The sequence below is a fragment of the Gorilla gorilla genome, chromosome 12 (genome assembly GCF_029281585.2).
Source record: "Gorilla gorilla gorilla isolate KB3781 chromosome 12, NHGRI_mGorGor1-v2.1_pri, whole genome shotgun sequence".
Lineage (NCBI taxonomy): Eukaryota > Metazoa > Chordata > Mammalia > Primates > Hominidae > Gorilla > Gorilla gorilla.
The window spans coordinates 85,343,125-85,364,643 of record NC_073236.2 but is presented as its reverse complement, the minus strand read 5'-3'; the positions used below and the strand labels follow the sequence as shown (position 1 = coordinate 85,364,643).

Here is a 21,519-nt window from a genome sequence, read left to right as displayed (position 1 = left end):
TTGTACAGAATTCCAATTCCCTCAGTTCCTATGATGAGAACCTTGTCACCAGTCTGGTATGTTTCATAGGTTGGGGACCCCAATTGCCTATACTTGAGAAACATTCCAATGTATTTGTACATGTTATATGGTGTGCAAAAGAAAGAAAATACTTACATTGGTAGTTGTGTAGTTAATTAGAGTAACCTAATTAAGTTAACTTATATTTTGTTTGCAATCAACATCATTCTCAATTTTCCTGTAGAATACTGTTTTTTTTTTTTGAGATGGAGTCTCGCTCTGTCACCCAGGCTGGAGTGCAGTGGTGCAATCTTGGCTCACTGCAAGCTCCGCCTCCCGGGTTCACGCCATTCTCCTGCCTCAGCCTCCCGAGTAGCTGGGACTACAGGTGCCCGCCACCACGCCTGGCTAATTTTATGTATTTTTAGTAGAGACGGGGTTTCACTGTGTTAGCCAGGATGGTCTCCATCTCCTGACCTCGTGATCCGCCCGCCTTGGCCTCCCAAAGTGCTGGGATTACAGGCGTGAGCCACTGCGCCCGGCCACAATACTGTTCTATTTTCCAATCTGTTCTCCTGGCATTTGCATCATAATATAGTGTTCATTTTGGCCTAAGAGAGATTATGAATGAACAAATCTATGTTATTTGTATTTTTCATTTGGGTTCCACTAACTATAGACTTAGGGCAAAAACGAACCCATGATTATCCTAACTATTCTACCTCTCAGTCTTAATTCAGTTGGTAAAAGAGGGAGCCTGAACTTTGCTCACAGCTTTGAGTGATTAAAATTAAATTTCAGCAGCAGCAGAAGCAAACTACCTTATTACAAAAACTTTCCTAGGAAAAATACCTAACAGTCAATCCTATCTTATATCTGAAGAGATCACCATTCAGTATCTCCAAAACTATGAAATAACACTACTAACTAGTGATTTTACATGTTTAGCAAGCATCTGGAGTTATATGTAAGCCTTTACCGAGATCCCAGCTCTCTAAATAAAAATGGATGTTAAGCATCACTCTCATCCTTGCAACGAAGTCATTTTATGGTGTCATAAAACCACCAACAGCATTTCTGACTATTCCAATAATCCTCCCAAGCACCTCAAAATTCTTAAAATACTGAAATTGAAAAGGAAACTCTACCCAACTTATCAAATGCAATAACAAATGTGCACAAAAATGTCATGTAGTAGGCAGAATTTGCAGCCAAAGAATATTATTTTCATACAGTGTTTAAGATTTGCAGAGTTCCTTTTTAGTGACAAAACTCCTATTTGGTTCAGCCATGCCACATGTGTAAGTTTAACATTTCATGAGGATTTTCAGAGGAAGAGTGTGAAGGTATTCTTTTTGGCCAGACTGTCTTTTATAGTGATATGATAGCAACATTGGATTATATATTAAACCACCAGCTAATTAGAAATTAGGTACACAGCCTAAGAAACCTAAGAAAGCATGTCCTATATATATTTTTTGGTTCTCAACATCCCAACATCTTTATCTCAGGGTATAAAAGAACTAGAATAGAAATTGGGAGATTTTTACATTAGACATAAAATTGGAGTTGAGTGCAATGTGTGCCCTATAATCCCAGCTACAAGAAAGACTGAGGTGGGAGTTATCACTCGAGGCCAGGAGTTAGTTCAAGTCCAACCTGGACAATCTAGTGAGACCTCATCTCTGGGAAAAAAAAAAAAAAAAGGAAATCAAGTTTTTTTCATTTTGATACCAAAAAAAAAAAAACGTGAAAAGAAAAAACCCAAATGAATACGAACACACAAAGACAAAACAAAAAATACCACTTTTCTGAGATGTGGAAGTTTAGATAGCTTCCGTGCAGCCCTCAGGAAGTAAGATTCAACAGCCTTCCTGAATTTTAGCATTATGTATCTGTGAAGAGTGGCAAGAGACACAGGTAGTCAGGAAATACACCTTTCGCTTCTCTAGTATGGCCTCTTTAGGCCTTCCCAAACTGATAGCCCCTCTCAGCACGATTTCCGCTCAATGTGACACGCAAAGGACTTAGGAGGAGTGGGAGAGGAAGTTTAGTTTTGGAAATGTGAGATGCTACATCTACCTCTCGGCTGATTTATGAAGCACAATAGCATATTAAAGTACCTCAAGGCCTAATTTGGTTATCTTAGCATTTCCCAAGCTGAGTTGACCACAAAACCCCATCCCCCGCTAGGCTGGGCACGAGTATTCCATGGGCTACGTTGGGAAAACACTGTCTGTGCAAGAGCACGGGCTTTTGATCAGACACAGGGTACTCAACGCTTTCTTCACCACTTAAGAGCTTTGAGGCTTTGGGCAAGTTACTTACCTCCTCTGAACCCTAGTTCTCTCATCTGAATTCTGTGGGAAATAACATCTATCACACATGATCTTTTGAAAACATAGTATGTACTTAATAAATGTTTATCCCCTTCTTTGTTTTTACAACTCATGGTAGGAGAAACCTTTTTGTGTCTCCACATGAATTCCAAGATCCTCTCAAATATGATCATTTTCTTTCTCCAGTCTCATCTCCCGGTAATATGGAGAAGTGTTAATAGTATTTTAGATTCAGACTTCCTAAAATGTAACCTTACTAGCTGTGTGCCTTATGACCTAAGAAAATTCCTACCCTCTCTGTGCCTCAGAGTCCCCACCTGTAAAATGCAGGATAATAATGGTACCTACATCGTGGGGTTGTGAAGATTAAAGAGTAACATTGAAGAAGCACTCAGAGTAACACTTGGCATTAGGTAAGTGATCAATAATCTCAGTGAAGTTACTAGTATTCTTATCTTCCAATCACATATTATGTACCAATCATACTCGACTCCTTGCTTCCCAAAGATGCCTGATGTTTTTGCATGTCCACGTCTTTGCTCTTGCTGGTCTCTTCATTTGGAATAACCTTCTTCCACGTTTTCTACTTGGTGAAATCCTATCCACCCTCCAAGGCCCATCTTGAATGCTACCTTCTCTACGCAGCCTTTCCAGATTTCCTCTAACCAAGTGTCTTCCTCCTTAAAAGAATCCCCTCTAGGCCTTGTGTTTCTCTCTTGACTCTTACCATGTTCTACTTTGTATCTAATGAGTTCTATGCTCCTGGAGGAGCCAGTGGTATTTATATACCCTCCCCACACCCCAGCACCCAGCAGTGTGATCCAGCAGGAACAATGTCAGCCTGGGAATCAGGAAGCCTGGGCTCTGGACCCAGGCCATCCACTCTGCAACTTGGGGAAGTCACTTCACAGGAGCTTTGGTTTCTTCTTATTTAAACCAGTGAGTTGGAATAGACCAGCTCTAAAGCCACTTCCATCTCTAAACCTGTGAAAGTTTAATATATACTCCGTGGGCAGCCATATACGTGCCTATGGAATTTTGAGTGACTAGAAGGAACAAGGTTTGAGCGCAGAAATAACTGTTCAGAAACCCTTGATTGCTCTGTTTGTGAAAGCAGAAAACTGAAACAACCCAAATAAAGTGTGGCATATGATGGAATACTATGCAGCTGTAATTTAAAAAAGGAAGCATATCATGTGCTGATAAGGAAAGATCCCAAGGGTGATTAAGTAAAAAGAACAAGGAGCAGATTAATATTTGTAGTATGCTGTCTGTTGTGTTAAAAAAAAAAAAAAAAAGGAGAGAAATGGCCAGGTGCGGTGACTCACGCCTGCAATCCCAGCACTTTGGGAGGCGGAGGCAGGGAGATCACTTGAGATCAGGAGTTTGAGACCAGCCTGGCCAACAAGGTGAAACCCCATCTCTACTAAAAATACAAACATTAGGCTGGGCACGGTGGCTTACACCTGTAATGCCAGCACTTTGGGAGGCCCAGGCGGGCGGATCATGAGGTTAGGAGTTCAAGACCAGCCTGGCCAACACGGCGACACCCTGTCTCTACTAAAAATACAAAATTAGCCAGGCATGGTGGCGCGTGCCTGTAGTCCCAGCTACTTGGGAGGCTGAGGCAGGAGAATCGCTTGAACCCAGGAGTCAGAGGTTGCAGTGAGCTGATACTGTGCCATTGCACTCCTGTCACTCTGGCGACAAGAGCAAGATTCCATCTCAAAAGAAACAAAAACAAAAACAAAAACATCAGCTGGGAATGGTGGCATGTGCCTGTAGTCCCAGCTACTCTGGGACCAAGTAGCTGGGGCTGAGGCAGGAGTATTGCTTGAGCCTGGGAGGCGGAGGTTGCAGTGAGCCGAGATTAATCCAGCTTGGGTGACAGAGTGAGACTCCGTCTCAAAAAAAAAAAAAAAAAATAACAGGAATTATATATATTTGATTTTCTTTATATATATACCTAAAGAAACACTGGGCAGGCACCCTGGAAGAGAAGTACATAAGAATATTTAAAACACACTTACTTATGGGGAATGGGGGTGGGTTGTGAGATGGATGGGGACAGGGCGAGAGTGAGACTTTCAATTCATTCCTTTTAATAACATTTACATTTTAAAATAATAAGTACTGCCTATTTAAAGAAAAAAAGGTAAAATCAAAAGAGAAACCTCTGACTGCAACAATGAGTATTTTTAACAAAACAGATGTTTATCTTACTTGTTCCTTTTCTCCTTCCAGTGGGGCTAGGGAAGAACTAAGGAATGATTTACTAATTTTTTGATGTAATTTTGTACTGGCTATGAATTCCTGTAACAAACTTGTCATTGGAAAAGTGAGACTTGGACACTTCAGGTATCTCTGGAGTTTTCTTCTCAAGCCAGCTACATTGATCTCCAGTTCATGCTACTTGATTCAGATGGCTCAGAAACTGCAGGCTTCCACCTATGTGGGATGTAGCCGGTGATCATGTGAGAGGCCAGGGGTGGCAGTAGCAGCACCTCTATCCTCTCTGGAGGAGCTGGGAGAATTCAGTTGGCGAGGAGGCAAGTGGAACCCAGTAAATTCTCAAATTAACAGAGGAACAACTGGAGAAGGCTCTGATTCCTCTCTTAAGTATGGCTAAAGATAGTAGGGCCTGCACTCCAATAGCTAAGAGATAATTCATAGAATGCTTCCAGTTAACTTTCTTAGCCTTCCCATAGAATCTGCCACTCAGAAAACATACGTCTGCCCACCAAATTAGTAAAATTCCAAGTTCTTCTCAAATTCAGTTAACCTGCACCATAGGTAACTTAGGACCTATAAATATTTTTATTCCTTCTGTAGTGTCCCATCACAATTTGAAATCCAGTGTATGATTTGCTCAGCCTGCTTTGGTCCAAGGTCCTCTTTGGAGAGAATCCTGAAAGTGTAAATGACTTGCAGCTGAACCAGGCCCCTACTTCCCGGGTATGTACCGCATTAAACCCCACACCCCTGCTTGGCCTCGCCTGGGAAGGCTTCAGAAGAGCTCTTCAAAGCAGACCTCATCAAAACAAACACCCCTACCTCTACCCCCATCTCCTGTGCCCTTCAGAAAACAAACAACAATACTTCTCTGTTCACCAAAAACAAGGAGAATTTTCTGTTTAAAGTATTTTTTTCTTATTCCCTATTGGCAGCACTTATTAAGGAACGGATGACTTTCAAGTTGAGTGAACTCTGTTTGAAACATAAGCACATAAGAATCCAGGTGCTTAAAACTTTTTCAAACTTAGGTACACATCCTTACAGCCTTCATATAAAAAAAAATTTTTAATGTTTTATTAAAACCTCTGTCAGTTTAAAAGAAAGGATATCTTTGACCACAGATTTTGAGTAATTACATTTACATTGAAAGCTAGTAAGCAAAATGTCTAAGATGTTACTTCCCTTTCAAACTTTTGGAAACAGCTATGGTGTTAGATGGACCTGGGTTTGAATTCTGTTTTCCTTACTTCCTAGCTGTAAGATCTCAAGCAGCTGACCCAACCTCTCTGCGCCTCAACTTCTTCATTAGTAAAATGAGGATAAGAATAGTTCATAGTAGCCAGACATGGTGGTTCATGCCTGCAATCCCAGCATTTTGGGAGGCCGAGGTGGGTGAATCACTTGAGGTCAGGAGTTCAAGACCAGCCTGGCCAACATGGCAAAACCCCAACTCTGCTAAAAATACAAAAAAAATTAGCTGGGTGTGGTGGCGCACACCTGTAGTCCCAGCTACTTGGGAGGCTGAGGAAGGAGAACTGTTTGAACCCAGGAGGCGGAGTTGCAGTGAGCCAAGATCACATCACTGCACTCCAGCCTTGGCAACAGAACAAAAATTAAAAACAAAAACAAAAACAAAAAAACAGAATAGTACATAGCACATATACAGTTATGAGGATTAAATGAATACATGAAACTCCTTAGCAAAGTGCCTACGTTACATATATGTAGTAAAAATAATAATGTTCAAACAATAAAAAATTATTATATCTTATTAGCTAAAATTTAGCAAATGTTTCTTCATTTTTATGAAGGTCTCCAATTTCACACTTAAATTAAAAGGCTTTTCATTAAAATCAAACTCTTGCTTACGCTAACTCATGAGTAAAAGAAAGAACCGAAGAGAAGAAATCAGCCTGCAATCCATGAGGAATGAGCAAGGAAAGAATTCCATGCTTCCATGACAAATGTTCAGATAGTCCTAATGTTTTTTATTATCTCTAGTGATCCTCTGAGAGTGAGATGTCTCACTTATGCCATGTATCTATATCCACGCAGCATTTGAGGGTATAGGATGGGAAATGAGATTACCCCAATGTCAGAAGTATGGCTTAGGGGGCAAAGTGGCCAGAATCTAAGAACTCAATCCAGACAGAAGAGTTTCTCCTCAAAGAAACTACATGGTAAACCTGTCTGTCTGACTTCTGTGGGGAAGTGATTTTTCTCTCTGTTTCTTACCAATAAGCCTATTGATTTCTGCAGTTTCTTGAATGAATTCTAGGTATGAACCTAACCCACTTCTGGAATTTTTTTTTTTTTTCCCAGACAGAGTTTTGCTGGAGTGCAGTGGCATGATCTCGGCTCACTGCAAGCTCCACCTCCAGGGCTCAAGCAATGCTCCTGCCTCAGCCTCCTGAGTAGCTGGGATTATAGGCATGTGCCACCACACCCAGCTAATTTTGTATTTTTAGTAGAGATGAGGTTTCACCATGTTGTTCAGGCTGGTCTCGAACTCCTGACCTCAGGTGATCCACCCGCTTCAGCCTCCCAAAGTGCTGGAATTATAGGGGTGAGCCATCATGCCCGGCCTGGAATTCTTTACATAGGCCAGCAAATGATGTCAAATGTGGGGTAGGGGAGAAGCTGGTGATTTATCTTGAGGCAATGGCACTCTGTCATTATCAAGGGGTAGCATGAGAATCTCTTGAATCTGGGAGGTGAAGGTTGCAGTGAGCCAAGATCGTGCTACTGCACTCCAGCCTGGGCGACAGTGCAAGACTCTGTCTCAAAAAAAAAAAAAAAAAAAAGCCATATCCATCAAGCAGTAGACCCCATTCCCCCACTCCCCACCCACTCTAGCTCCTGGCAGCCACAATCTGCTTTCTATCTCTAAGGATTTACGTATTCTGGATAAATAAAATCATATATGACCTTTTGTATCAGACTTCTTTCATTTAGCATAATGTTTTCAAGGTTTACCCACACTGTAACCTGTATCAGTACTTCATTCCCTTTTGTGACTGAATAATGTTCCATTGTGTAGCTGTACCACATTCTCATTACCTATTCATCAGGTGATGGACATTTGGGTTGTTTCCACCTTTTGGCTGTTGTGAATAGTGCTCCTATGAACATTAGTGTACAGGTATCTATTTGAGAACCTGTTTTCCATTCTTTTGGGCATATACCTAGAAACGGAATTGCTGGGTCACATGGTAATTCTATGTTCTTCTTTCTGACAGACTGCCAAACTTTTCTGCAGCAGCTGCACATTTTACATTCCCACCAACAATGTACAAGGCTCTCAATTTCTCCACATTCTCACCAACGCTTGCTATTTTCCATCTTTTAAATAAAATAAAAGCCATCCTAGTGAATGTGAAGTGGTATCTCAAAGTGGTTTGGATTTGCATTCTTCTAATGACTAAAAATGTTGAGCATTTGCTGTGCAGAAGAGCTAAACAGACAACCTACAGAATGGAAGAAACTATTTCCAATCTGTGCATCTGACAAAGGTCTAAAATCTAGTGTCTATCAGGAACTTAAACAAATTTACAAGAAAATAAGATAATATTTGATAAAGCCCATTAAAAAGTGGGAAAAGGACATGAACAGACACTTTTCAAAAGAAGACATACATGTGGCCAACAAGCATATGAAAAAAGTTCAATATCACTGATCATTAGAGAAATGCAAATCAAAACCACAATGAGATAACATCTCACACCAGTCAGAATGGCTACTATTAAAAAGTCAAAAAATAACAGATGCTGGAGATATTGCAGAGAAAGAGGAACACTTTTACACCGTTGGGAGTGTAAATTAGTTCAACCATTGTGGAAAGTAGTGTGGCGATTCCTCAAAGAGCTAAAAGCAGAATGACCATTCAACCCAGCAATCCCATCACTGGGTATATAACCAAAGGAATATAAATCATTCTATCATAAAGACACATGCACATGTATGCTCACTGAAGCACTATTAATAATAGCCAAGACATGGAATCAACCTAAATGTCCATCAGTGGTAGACTGGATAAAGAAAATGTAATTCATATACACCATGGAATACCATGCAGCCACATAAGAACAAGATTACGTCCTTTGCAGAAACATGGATGGAGCTGGAGGCTGTCATCCTTAGCAAACTAATACAGGAACAGAAAACCAAATAGCGCATGTACTCACTTATAAGAAGGAGGTAAATGATGATAACACACAGACACAAACATGGGAACAATAGACACTGGGGCCTACTCCAGGGTGGAGGTTGGGAGGAGGGAAGAGAATCAGAAAAAATGACTATTGAGTACTAGGCTTAGTACCTGGGTGATGAATTAATAAGTATAACAAACCCCTGTGGCACAAGTTTACCTGTTTACAAACCTACATATATACTCCAAACCCAAAATAAAAGTTTAAAAAAAACCCAACAGAATTTTCTGAATGGTTAAAAAAAGTAACATACGCACAACATAAAACTTACCATTTTAACCATTTTCATACAGTTTAGTGGCATTATGTACATGTACATTGTTGTGCAACCATCACTACCATCCATCTCTAGAACTTTCTTCATCTTGCAAAATAGAGTTATGTTGAGTAATTCATATGCAATGCCCAGGCATACAGCTCTGATATGCTAGCTCCTAAGATATCTCTGGCACTTAACTAGCTGTGAGAACTTGGGCAACTCATTTGACCATTTGGTCATCCACAGAATGGGGTTAATATTTACTCCACAGAACTGGCAAAAGGACAAAATAAGATAATATTTGATAAAGCATTTTAAAAACTGGAAAACATTTTATGGTTGCTACTTATAATCATTATTATTATTAACATAGAAAATGTGAAGATCTTTTATAGAAAGCTGAGACCATTTATTGTGATCATTTTATAAATATTGTTATACATTTAGATTACCATCTATTCAGATTTATCATTACACATATCTTTTACTTTTTTATTGATTGATTATATCTAGAATGGAATACTAGATATAATCTACTAGAATGGAAGATCCATGAAAGCAATGATTTTTTAAAATTATTTTACCCATTGCTCTATTTCAGAGCCGAGAAGGATATAAGGCATATCTATCTCTTGAATAATGAAAGAATAAATTACTTTATACAAGAGTAAATATGTTATTAGTGCTTTAAAAAATTCATTCATAATGATAGTTTACATACAAGTCTTTAGGTTTTCCCAGTGCAAAATTAATACATGTGAATTCAAAAATGAAATATATTTTAAATATGAGGAAATTTCCCAGACTAGTTCAGGGTTAAAAGGAAGCAAGTTTAGGAGTAAATAGGAATTTTAAAAATATATGCAAGTTTTCAAAATATGTTCTCATTTTAAAGTTTTGGGCTATTATCAGTACAATAAAAGATGGGTTCAATTGGGTTAATATAATATAACCAAGGAAATACTTAGAGTATCATTCTCTTTTCTAAATAAAACAGGTTGTAGTAGACAATACTGTTTATCAATACCTTTTTATTTTATTTTATTTTATTTTATTTTTTGAGACAGAGTCTCGCTCTGTCACCCAGGCTGGAATGCAGTGGCGCGATCTCGGCTCACTGCACCCTCCACCTTCCAGGTTCAAGTGATTCTCCTGCCCCAGCCTCCAGAGTACCTGGGACTATAGGCGCGTCTCACCATGCCCAGCTAATTTTTGTATTTTTAGTAGAGACGGGGTTTTGCCATGTTGGCCAGGCTGGTCTTGAACTCCTGACCTCAGGTGATCCACCCACTTCAGCCTCTCAAAGTGCTGGGATTACAGGCATGAGCCACTGTGCCCAGCCTTCCCCTACATTCTGAATGGAAAGTTAAAATGACAATTTATATCTGTAAAAATTTTGTAATAAAGTATTTTGATGGGAGATAAAGCCATATGCAATCACATGGTTTTAAAAACGGAGAGTAGTATGTTACAAACATGATATTGAAGACTTCTAGGTTCCTTTAAATCAACCCTGATTCTAATATGAGAAGAAACTAAGCCGCTTCTGAGATACATGGGAATAATCCTTCTGAGCTGTTATCACTGCCTAAGACTTTTTATCTTTTTTAGATTTTGCCTTCCATAAAAATGTCTTCTCCAATAATCTTTCCAGTTGTACTATCTTTTCTTTGAATTGTTACTTCTTTTTGGTCGTTGGTACACTGAGTTCTCTAGGGTGATTTTTTGCACCTAAGGGTAAGAATTCAAAATTGTGAGGCAGGTATTTACAGTAGAACTCTGAATCCTTATCTTTCACATTTTTGGAATAATTACTGGGGCTTTACTAGAGTACCTTGCTAAGGTGTGTGTGGCCTTTTTTTTTTTTTAATTAAAAAACAACGTAAGTGGGAGTGGAATGGGGTAAGGGAGGTGAATCATTCATCAAATGAAAATTTATTTAAGTACCGTTGTCTGTGATAAAGGAATTATTTAAGACTCACCATTTCAGAATAACACTGGAAGAATTAATTTAAATGGATGCACTTCCCAATATTGTTACTGTTTTCTTTGGTATTTCATTAACATTGTGGGTGGGGAGGTGCTGGGGTCCATGGTAAAAAAATAAGTAAGTGAAAGGCAAACAACTTTGCTTTCTAGTGGATTTCCCTTATTACCTAATGAGGGCAGCAGCTTACAAGTTGATTCTGTTCAATTCAACAAATTTTTTTTAGTACCTCCTAAGTGCCTGCTATATGTACAGAGTGAAGAAAGAAATAACCCTACCTTTAAGAGAGTTTACGGTCTGGTTGTGTTGATTCACCTTCTGAGAAAAAAATGTTATTTGCTTTCCTCAATTTTTTCCTATCAAAAGTAAACATAGGTTCAAACATTCAAACCTATGAAGGCCTAAAAGGAAGAATCATCTTCAGTTTGCTGTGACGATTTCACTGAGTTTTATTTTAAAATATTCATTTAAAAATACATACAAACATATAAACCCATCAGGCCAGGTTCTAGTGATCTGAGATATAAGCATGATCCAAACTACTTGACTGCCTTGTATTTTTGTTTTATTTTAATCCAGGTGATCAGGTCTGTATGGGGAAAAAGCCCTGGGGCTTTTTCAAACAGGAAGGGCCCTCCTCCCTCTGAATGCCCGCAGTGCCGCCCTGTGCACCTTACAGAACAAGGAGAAAGTCAGTTTCTTCAAACTGTTTTCTAAACAGCGTTTCCATTCGTGGTCCTGGTGATTCCACCATCTTTTCTTCACAACAGTGACGGCTCTGGAATTTCTACACAGCCTGAGGGGCTGACGGGGTAGACCAGGTGACTGGGAAGGGGCAGTGGCACACGACAAAAATTTGAGGAAACGTCCAGTTTCCGTTTCAGGGAATGCGCATAGGGGAAAACGCAAGTCCCCACGCCATCACGGGGCCCTCCACCGCGGCCGGACGACCCCTCTTTCGGGAGTGACCGGGGCAGGGCACCTGGCCTCAGGTTCGAGCGGAGCCTGCGCTGAGAGGCAGGAGTTGGATGAACCACTTGTAGGGTCTGCTCCCAGCTACCCAAAGCGAAAGGGTGGGCGAAAAAGCATTTGCAAAAGAATACATTAACCTCACAAGGAACGACCCCCACCACCCATCCTCCAGCGCCCAAGGTTTCCCACGAAGAGGTCGCCGTCGCCCTTCTCCAAGTTGGGTAGAACCTATAAGGCATCACCAACTGCATCTCAAACCAACCAAGCAAGTGACGCTCCAAAACCTCCCTAAATACCCTCTCTCCCCAGCATTCCGAACGCAACATCAAGGGCGAAAAGAGGCTGCACAAATCACGTAGAAAATTAGACCGCCTCTTTCCATGGCGATAATCGAATTAGCCTCAAATTAAACGTGAAATTGGCCCTCTCCGGCTGTGGAGACAAAGCCCCTATTGTCCTGCTCGGGTAGCGGCAGCAGCAGTGCCCACTCCGCCCCGGCCAGCCTGGTCGGTCCCCGCCGCTGGGAGGATGAGGTCCGGGCTGGGCCCGGGAAGAGCCTCAGCTGGAGAGGACGTGGACGCGCCCGAGGCTCGGCTCCCTGGGCGGCTGCGGGGCTCGGGGCAGGAGGAGAGGGCGGGCGAAGCAGAGGGAGCGGGCGGGAGTGGGGAGGGAGGAGTGCGGAGGGCGGAGGGCGTGCGGGAGGGAGCCCGGGAGTGCGCTTGTGTGTGTGTGTGTGCGCGCGCGCCCGCTCCGCGCGCTCCTCTCCCCGCCCCTCGCCCCCTCCCTGCGAGCGCCCTCCTCTCCTCCTCCCCCCGCCCCCCGCGCTCCCGCCCAGCCCCCGGAATCAGTGCAGCTGTTGCCGTGCAGGCTGCGGATTCCTCCAGTCCCTCCCTCGGCCGCCTCTCCTCCCGGAGCGAGCGCGCAGCCCTGCGCAGCAGCGCCCACTGGTCCCGTCCTGTGAGCCCCGGCCCCAGCCGCGGACAGACCCGCGGAGTCGCCTCCCGGCCCACCCGCCCGGCCGCCGAGGAGCGGGAGGAGGACGGGACCCCGGCGCCCCCACCCCATCCCCGGGAGGTAGGTAGGGGGCCCGAGGCAGGGAGATGCCAACTCACTGGGGCTGCCTCCCGGGCGGGCTCCGCGGCGGCGGACGGGCGGGAGGAGGGGCGCGGGCCCAGGGCCGGAGGATGCCGCTGCCCGCCTGCCCTGCGCCCGGGGAGCCGCGTGGGGGCAGGGAGGCTGCAGAGCCCGGGCGGGGGCGGCGCGGGGAGCCCGGGTCGCGGGTGCTCATTGGTACTCGGATGATGCGGGACGAGGGGCGGCAGGCTCTGCGGTGAGGCGGCAGCAGACCCGCCGTGCGCACCGCTGCCGTCCGGCCCCAGCCCCGGCGCGGCGCGGCGCGGCGCGGCGATTCCTCCTCCCTGCCTCCGCCGGCGCCTCCCTGCAGCCGGGCGCGGCGGCCCCTGACGCGGAGGCCCCTGGCGCGGAGGTGGGTGCGGAGCGGGCAGCCGGAGGGTCTATTTTCAGGTGCCCTCTCTGTGGCCCCGCGGGTGGGGAGCGGGGGCGGCGGTGACAGGGCCGGGATCTGCGCGTAGCGGTGCAGGGGATGCGGCCAGGCGTGGTCCCGGGTGCGCCGCGCTGCAGCTGAGCCGGAGGCGGCGGCCCCGCGCCCCCACCTCCGCCACATCCCCGCCCCATCCCCGCGCTCGCTACCCTCGTGCGCCCGCCCCCCCCCCCCGCCCTTTCTGCCGTCCCCACTCTCCCAGGGCTGGGCGTGAGCCGCCTCCGGGCGCCGAGCCGCCGCAGCGCCCGCCCTTCAGCTCCTGCCACCCTCTCTTCAACAGGTTTGTCTCAGCGCGAGGACCCTCCGGGCCTGCTTTGGGTAGGTGGGCTGGCTCGTCATCACCCCCCACACCACGCCCACGGCCCTCTTTTAGGGGGCGCCTTCTCTTTGTTTTTGTGATAGGAAAGGTGCCAACTGCTGCCATCAGATGGGGAGGGGGTGGGGATCAGAACGCAAACCTCTGTCCATTATTTTTCCAATCGAAAGCCAGGCCAGATAGTAAGTGAGGACAGGGTGCGTGTGGGGGTGCTTCGGCGGAGGAGAAAATTGAATTCGGTGGGGTTTATTTGGGCGGGGATGTGCTTTTTTGGCAAGATGGATGGCTCACGGTGCCCTCGCCGTGATGCAGCACAATGCAGCAGTATCGCAGCTTCCTTGGTTCTCGCTGGCGGGGCTTGGCACGGCCGCTCGGCGCCTGCGGCCCCCGCCCGGCCCCACCCAGGCCCGGGGCTGCCCTTGGCCGAGGCCTGGAGCTGCTGCTACCTTGTCCTGCAGCTTCTGCTGGATGTGGCGTCAGGAGGACCAGGTCAGCTAGGTGTGAGCAGGGGAGAGTCTTTTCTTTTGGGATGATCCCTCCTGCGCCTCTTGTTGGGCTGCGCTCTGCCGGAGGGGCGCCCTGCAGCACCAGTGCAGGCAGAGGGGAGCCGGCCTGCGGATGCGGATCGGAATCTGATCTGCGACCAGGGGACCTGAGCCATAGGGAGGGGCTGCAGGAAGGACTGGGCCCAGTGGTGTGCGGAGGCAATGTTGCAGTGTGGGGAGTCGCAGCGTTTTTCTGTGGATCGTCCATAATCTGTAACCACAACCCAGCTATGCATTAATTTTTTTCTACGTAAAAAGTTGGTGTTTATTAATTGGACCTTCACAACTGTGACATTACAGTACCTCGTCTGTCTTTGGTTAATACCAAGTATGCATTTTTTCTGTAGGAAACCATTTTTAAATGAAATGATTAATGCATTTTGGGTTTTATGTCACTAAGACATTTATAAGTATATTAAAATTCAGTAGGTTGTTTTAAAAGGAATTTATATGTTTTTTAATGGATAGTAAATGATTCCTTTAGCCTGTATTTTGTTTTCATCGTTTGCTTTTTCTAAGTCAAGTACAGTTGCATTATTTGGATGCTTTATTAAGGATTATTAGGTGTATGAGTGTCATGATGGGGGGTAAATTGGTATTCAGATTTCTATTGATTGAGGTAGCCAAGTTAAGTGTCCAGACGTAATTAATGGGATTATGACAGTAACACTGCATTTGTGTTTGTTTATATGTATTTTTTGTATACATATTTTTCACAGCTGTGACTGGGGAGAGGGTGGAGAAGGGCAGACCACCAAGGCTTCTTGACTGGCATCTAGTCAGAAGGAGATGGTTCCCAGTGTTCTCATGTTTAGTCTCGGCCAGGACCAGGGAATTTCCCTTCTAAATGCCATCTCTATAATTCATTTATTCAGTGTGGGATGGCAAATGGGATATATTTCAAATGTCAACCCAGGCTTTCCTAAAATGTGTAGGTGAAAAAGGAAATTTCAATATGCTAGTTGGAAGGGAAGGTCAGTGTTTACAAGCCAAGGGCGTGCCTGCTTGTATTTTTAAATATTTCTAATGAATCCAAGTTAGTGGCTTTTGATTTCATGTGGCTCTGCAGAATAGAACTGCATGTACATTGTGTGGTGTATGTGCGTTATTTTGAGTTTCTCTAATAGAGAGCCATTAAAATATGAGACTTTTTGTGCTGGTTGTATAAAATCGTGTTGCGTACAGATTTTTATGAACGTTGTTCCCATGGATCATCCAGACGTTTTGGATTTACTTTGTTGTAAGAAATATCCTGTGTTGATGTCACAGGAGGTTTAGCTGTTCTGACTTACACACCAGGTGCAGAATTCTGTTGGGTTAAGCTCTTTGTAACTCTATCATTGCTGGAGTGACCAAAACCTTCATCTGAGAGGAGAATTATTGGGCAGTGAAGGAACTGCTGTCACTAGGTCGTCTCCCACAGTTGAGGTTTTCTGTGAAGAACTTCTCTTGGGCAAGACTAGTAACAACTATCTGTGATGTTGTAGAGCAAATGAGAAGACCTCCCTCTACTTGTGACACATCCTGAGCAGAGGCTTGGCATTGGCAGAGTTTCCTGGAAGGGTTTGTAGAGTGGTTGCTTTGTCTTGATGTTTGAATGTATGACTTTACATGTGGAAGTACTATTTTGACGTGGAAGGATTTTACTACTGCTAAACATAGACATGATTAGTGGAAATCATTCAGTGTGGATTTTGTCGAAATAACTTTAAGCTTTTCTTTTAATAGCATATTCTTATAGAACATTTTAAAGCCTAATTTTTTTTACGTGCAATGACGTGATGCTCCTTTAATTATGTTGCATCGTAACTAGTATCTTCATTATAATTGGGCTTTATTTAATGGCAGCCGTAGTTTCTTTCACTACATTATTGGAAATGCAAACCATTCTTCCAGAAGGAAGGGGCTAACTACCCCTGTTAGAAGAGTGAACTTTGTAGGTCTGTGGAAGTGAGTAAAGCATCTCATGGGTTTTTCTTGTAAATTTTCAGTCTTTGCTTTTTCTCAGGGCATCTTTTCTTTGCAAAAGACCTAGTTTAGTACTGTGATTTTTCTGGTAGCACTTGCAATTATATTTAAATTTTTATTGTGTGGGAATAACATCAATTTTTTTCTACTCAGTGGTTAAAGGAAATTACACCAATTAGATATACGTGTGTTTCTATTTTTAAACATCTCTGGAGAAGGCATTTTCATAATGTCCTTTACTATCATAGTGAGGTTCACGGACCTTCAACATTAGAATCGCCTGGAAGCTTGTTGCAAATGCAGATTCTTAGGCCCTACTCTGAACTCAGCCAATCGGAATCAACATTTTAACAAGACCTTTAAGTGAGTTGTATGCATATTAAATGAAGAAACTCTATTCTGTTCCTTCAGCAAAGGGACCTCAGTATCAAAAGTTTCCTTCTTGAATTTTCCTTTCTTTTGCTGAAGTATCAGCACATTTTCTTCCTTGATGGTGGTGACAAAAGTGAGGCTCTCACTGTAAATTATTTGTTTAATACAAAATTATTTTATAAAGCTGTTCTTTAATTCTTGGTGGAAGAGTCCTATATACCATGGTTTATTTAGATTAATCAGTGTTTTAGGTTGTTTTGTAAAACACCTCTAAAGTTGCAAAACAGTCTTTTTCCCCTCTGGAAGAAAAAGGCATTGGTTTTGAGACATCAGAGCTGGAGCCTAGGAAGCTAACCCCTGAGCAAAGGGTCCCCTCTGCTCCTTCTGCTCTGGCATCTTGATGTCTGTCATCTGATATAGTCAATGTCCTGCCCTCTCGTCCAGTCTTTTCTTAGAGTTCTTTTTTGAATCAACTAATTGGTAGGTACAAAATAATGTTCCTAAAATATATGTTAAAGAATCGTAAACCAGCTGGGTGCAGTGGCTCATGCCTGTAATCCCAGCACTTTGGGATGCCGAAGGGGGGGGGATCACTTGAGGTCAGGAGTTCAAGACCAGCCTGGCTAACATGGTGAAACCCCATCTCTACTAAAAATACAAAAATTATCTGGGCATGGTGGCAGGCATCTGTAATTCCCAGCTACTCGGGAGGCTGAGGCAACAGAATCAGTTGAACTGGGGAGGCAGAGGTTGCAGTGAGCTGAGATCGCGCCACTGCATTCCAACCTGGGTGACAGAGCGAGACTCTGTCTCAAAAAAATAAAAAGAATCATAAACCAATGGACACTCAGGCAGCCACCGACTAGTTCAGGAAGAGCCTTATACATTCAGAGCCCACCTCCATCATCCCATCTGAAACAACCCATATCCTTGATTTTGTGCTTATCATTCCCTTCTCTATGGTTTATCCTTTTAAAAAAATATTGATTGTGTATGATTTTGAACTTTATATCAACAAAATTATACTTTATGTATTCTTCTGACTCACATATTTAGATTAACATTCTGTTCCCAAGGTTTATCCATTTCATGGCTGTATTTCATTCAGTTTCACCTGCCGTATAGTATTCTACCATGATTTATTTATTCATTGTACTCTAGATGGAGATTTGGATTGATTCCAGTTTTTTTTGCTATTGTGAAAGGGTTGCTGTGAGTTGTTTTTGTACATGGCTCTTGGTACATATGTGGAGGCACACACACCCATTTGCTGTCTCTAGGGAATGAAATTTTCTGGCTCACAGGGCATGTGCATCATCAGCCTTAGTAGAGAATGTAGAACTGTTTTTTACAAAGTGATTATGTTGATCCTGTTCCCACTAGCCATAAGTGTTACAGTTCCACAGCCTTGCCAGTGCTTCACATACCAGGCTTGAAAATCTTGTCCAGTGAAACGTTATCTCACTGTGATTTTTATTTATAATTTCTCTGATTATTGAGGTTGAATGTCTGTTTACATTATTAACCATTTGGGTTCTTCCTTTTGTGAAGTGCCTGTTCAGTCTTTTACCCATTTATCTTATTAATTTGTAGTTCTATATGTAGATTACTACTGATCCTTTGTGGATTACATGTCTTGCGACAATTACTTCTCAGCTTGTGTTTTTTTTCTTAACTCGAATTTGTGATTTCTTTTGATGATCAGTTATTTGTAATTTAGCAGAGTCATAATCAGTATTTTGTCCTTTAAAGTTTGTGAGGATAATTTTCTTATTTCAGAAAAGTTGTTCTTTGTTTGGAAAGAGCATTCGTTTTGGAGTCAAACAGGTTGTGGGCCCAAATCCTAATGGTGTTGTATACTAGCCTTATGGCTACCACTAGGTACTGGCCTTGAGCTAGTTAGTTACTCAAGACCACAGTTTCCTCATTGGAAAAATCAAAATAATATTAGTTTCCCTTAGTTATGATACAGCAGTGTACAGTTCCAGGCACATAGTACGTATTTAGTTGATAACAGTTCTTTCCTTTCTGTTGGGACTGCCTAAGCACTATGACCCACTGATCCCTTTTGGTATGCTTTGCAAAAACTACCTAAACCTTTTTATGTCAGGAGAGCTATTAAATGGCTTATTCTAACTTTTGTATTTTAAAAGGCTGCATTACCAATGGCATTTATATATTGATTAATACAGTCTGAAGAGACCACTTACTAGAAACTCTTATCAGTTTAGGTTCTGGTTCTTGAAAGTAATGTAATTACATTTATTTGTACACAGTTCTTTTGACCATTAAGCATTTATAGTATTAATGATCTCCCTTTGCTGCTGCTCTGAGATTACTTTGTAATATTGTTTTTTATTTAATGAATAATTATTGGATACATTATCTTGCCAGGACTTGAAGTTGTTATGGTTTTGTGGACTGGCTTAAAGTTGAATAAGAATTAGTTCCTGAATGAAAGGACTGTATACTCTAGTATATGGAATATATTTTATGTACTATACACAGAAGGTAAAATACCTTTTACAGGCTGGATGTGTGACTTTGGCAAACCTTTAACCCTCTGGTCTCAGATCTAATTTTATAAAATGGAAGACTTAGATGAAATCATAGTGGGGGTTAAAACATGGCACATGCCATCACTCGCTTCTGTTCCTGGCAGACATCGAAAATCAGTAATGGTACTCTTTTTCCACTGAGCTGAGATAGTCTCAGTCATATTCTCGACATGGTGTTCTAGGCAGTAACTACCACTCGATTAAATCTGGCATTCAGTTTTTAAGCTCCTGTACACTTCTAAATTCTGTGATTATAAGATACTTGAGAAACTCGTCACCTTGGCAGTGTTCAGAATACAGTGAGACTGGAAGAAACTAGAAGCAAGGAGACAGGAGAGAGGTGACTGGGGGTCCGGAAGTAAAGGGAGCAAGTTACAGTGGTGGCCAAGGGAACAAGGAGAGGAGAGATGGGAAAGTGGTTGTGAAGGCCCAATCCTATGCGAAGCTATTTGTAGGGTGAATGGATGGCAGGATGGATGGGAGGTGGACCTAGTGGGTGAGGAGCTAAGCTGAGGTGATAAAGATTTCAAATTTGAATAATGACAATGAGCATGTTTGGTGATGATGACAAATAGACAAGTCAAGTGCATGATTGGATATTTGATTGGGAAGAGTATCAGTTTTGCTTTAAACATGTTTGAGTTTGAGGTTCCAGCACAACCCTCAGAGGAACTGGAGAGAGGTCATGGCTAGAGAGGCTGATGGGAGGCTTTGGATGGAGGGGCCCTGGGCCCCAGGCTTCAGGCTCTTTACACAACCCACCCACCTCGCTCACATGCTAAGTGACCTTGGGCAAACTGCCAAGACTTCTTTGTGTCCCTCAACATCTTCATCTGTAAAATAGTCTTAATGAGAGTACCTACCACATAGGATTATTAAAGCCAAATGAGGTAATTCAGCGCTTATCACAATAAATTTTAATGATTATAAAATGTGGAATTTTTGCTTAGTTTGACTTAATATTATGCTTTCTTTCAAATAAACAGTTTGATTTGTTTAGAAAAGGTATATTCTAGCAAATAACAATCATTTAGATAAATAATGCTAAGTTCCATCTGTATTAAACATGTTCCTATACATCATGTCAAAATAATAGGAAAATCTGATTTATATATATGTATTTTTTAAACAAACAATAAAATGCTAAAGCCTTAGTAGCTAAGGAAAGGATATGAGCAGATAGTTTATAAAAGAAGAAATCAGGGAGGTCGATAACTGTAAGTTCAAACTCACCAGTGTGTGAAATACAGACTAAAATAATTAATTAATTTTTCCACTTAATGGATAGATATTATGCTCTGGGCTGCTGTGAGATGGGAGCTCTGCATCACCTGTTGAGAGCATATTTTGATTAATACAAACTTAGGGGAAAACAGTTGGGTTATATATATGTAACAGAAGCCTTAAATGCTTATACCTCTTGAACTGAAATCTCACATGTAGCTTGGTAACCTAAAAAAACAATTAAAAATAAGGACAAGTTTTTAAACAAGGATTTTCTTGGCAACATTAATAGAGAAAAGGGGAAATGTTTTTTAATGGAACATAATCAAATAAATTATGGCGCAACTGTAGGGTGGAATTCAATGTAGTGCTTAAAATAATGGTTTGGAAGAATATTACTGAGATGGGAAGATGCCGGTAATACAGGGGTTAGTGGAAATATCTGGATGCAAAACTGTATAGTGTACTATAATCCTGGTTTTACTGTATTAAGTAAAAGACTGGAAGGAAATACATTAAAATGTTAATGGTTTGCTTTGGATGGTAGGTTGATGGGTGATTTCCTCTCTTGTATGAAAGGAAATTCCCATGACTTAATGTTTCTCTTTTTGAGTTTTGAAATATTTCACAGTACAGAAGAATACAGTAAATAATATAATAGATGACCATGAGGACCATTTGTTTTGGCTTGTTTGAGGAACTTTTTTTTGTTTTATTTTGTTTTGTTTGAGACAGTCTTATTCTGTTGCCCAGGCTGGAGTGCATTGGCACGAACATGGCTCACTGCAGCCTTGACCTCCCGGGTTCAAGCAGTCCTCCTGCCTCAGCCTCCCAAGTAGTTGCAGGCGTGTACCACCACACAGGGCTAATTTTTAAACCTTAAATTTTTTTATAGAGATGAGGTTTCACCGTGTTGCCCAGGCTGGTCTTCAACTCCTGAACTCAAGTGATCTGCCTGCCTTGGCCTCCCAA

The 21,519-nt window shown here is 42.5% G+C and overlaps 1 protein-coding gene across 4 annotated transcripts in view; it reads left to right on the top strand.

Annotated features, from left to right (window-relative positions):
- Nucleotides 1–12,937: 12,937 nt before the first annotated feature.
- The window catches only part of SPTBN1 (spectrin beta, non-erythrocytic 1), a 212,595-nt gene continuing 204,013 nt past the window's right edge, over nucleotides 12,938–21,519 (top strand). The window contains exon 1 of one of the 4 annotated variants that reach the window (XM_031008124.3): nucleotides 12,938–13,077. The gene's annotated coding sequence lies outside the window, so the exon portion shown is untranslated. Of the gene's footprint in view, nucleotides 13,078–13,391; nucleotides 13,490–13,637; nucleotides 13,883–21,519 lie in introns of those variants that run through there. The other 3 variants (XM_055377900.2, XM_055377899.2, XM_019021068.4) reach the window with 3 other exon arrangements.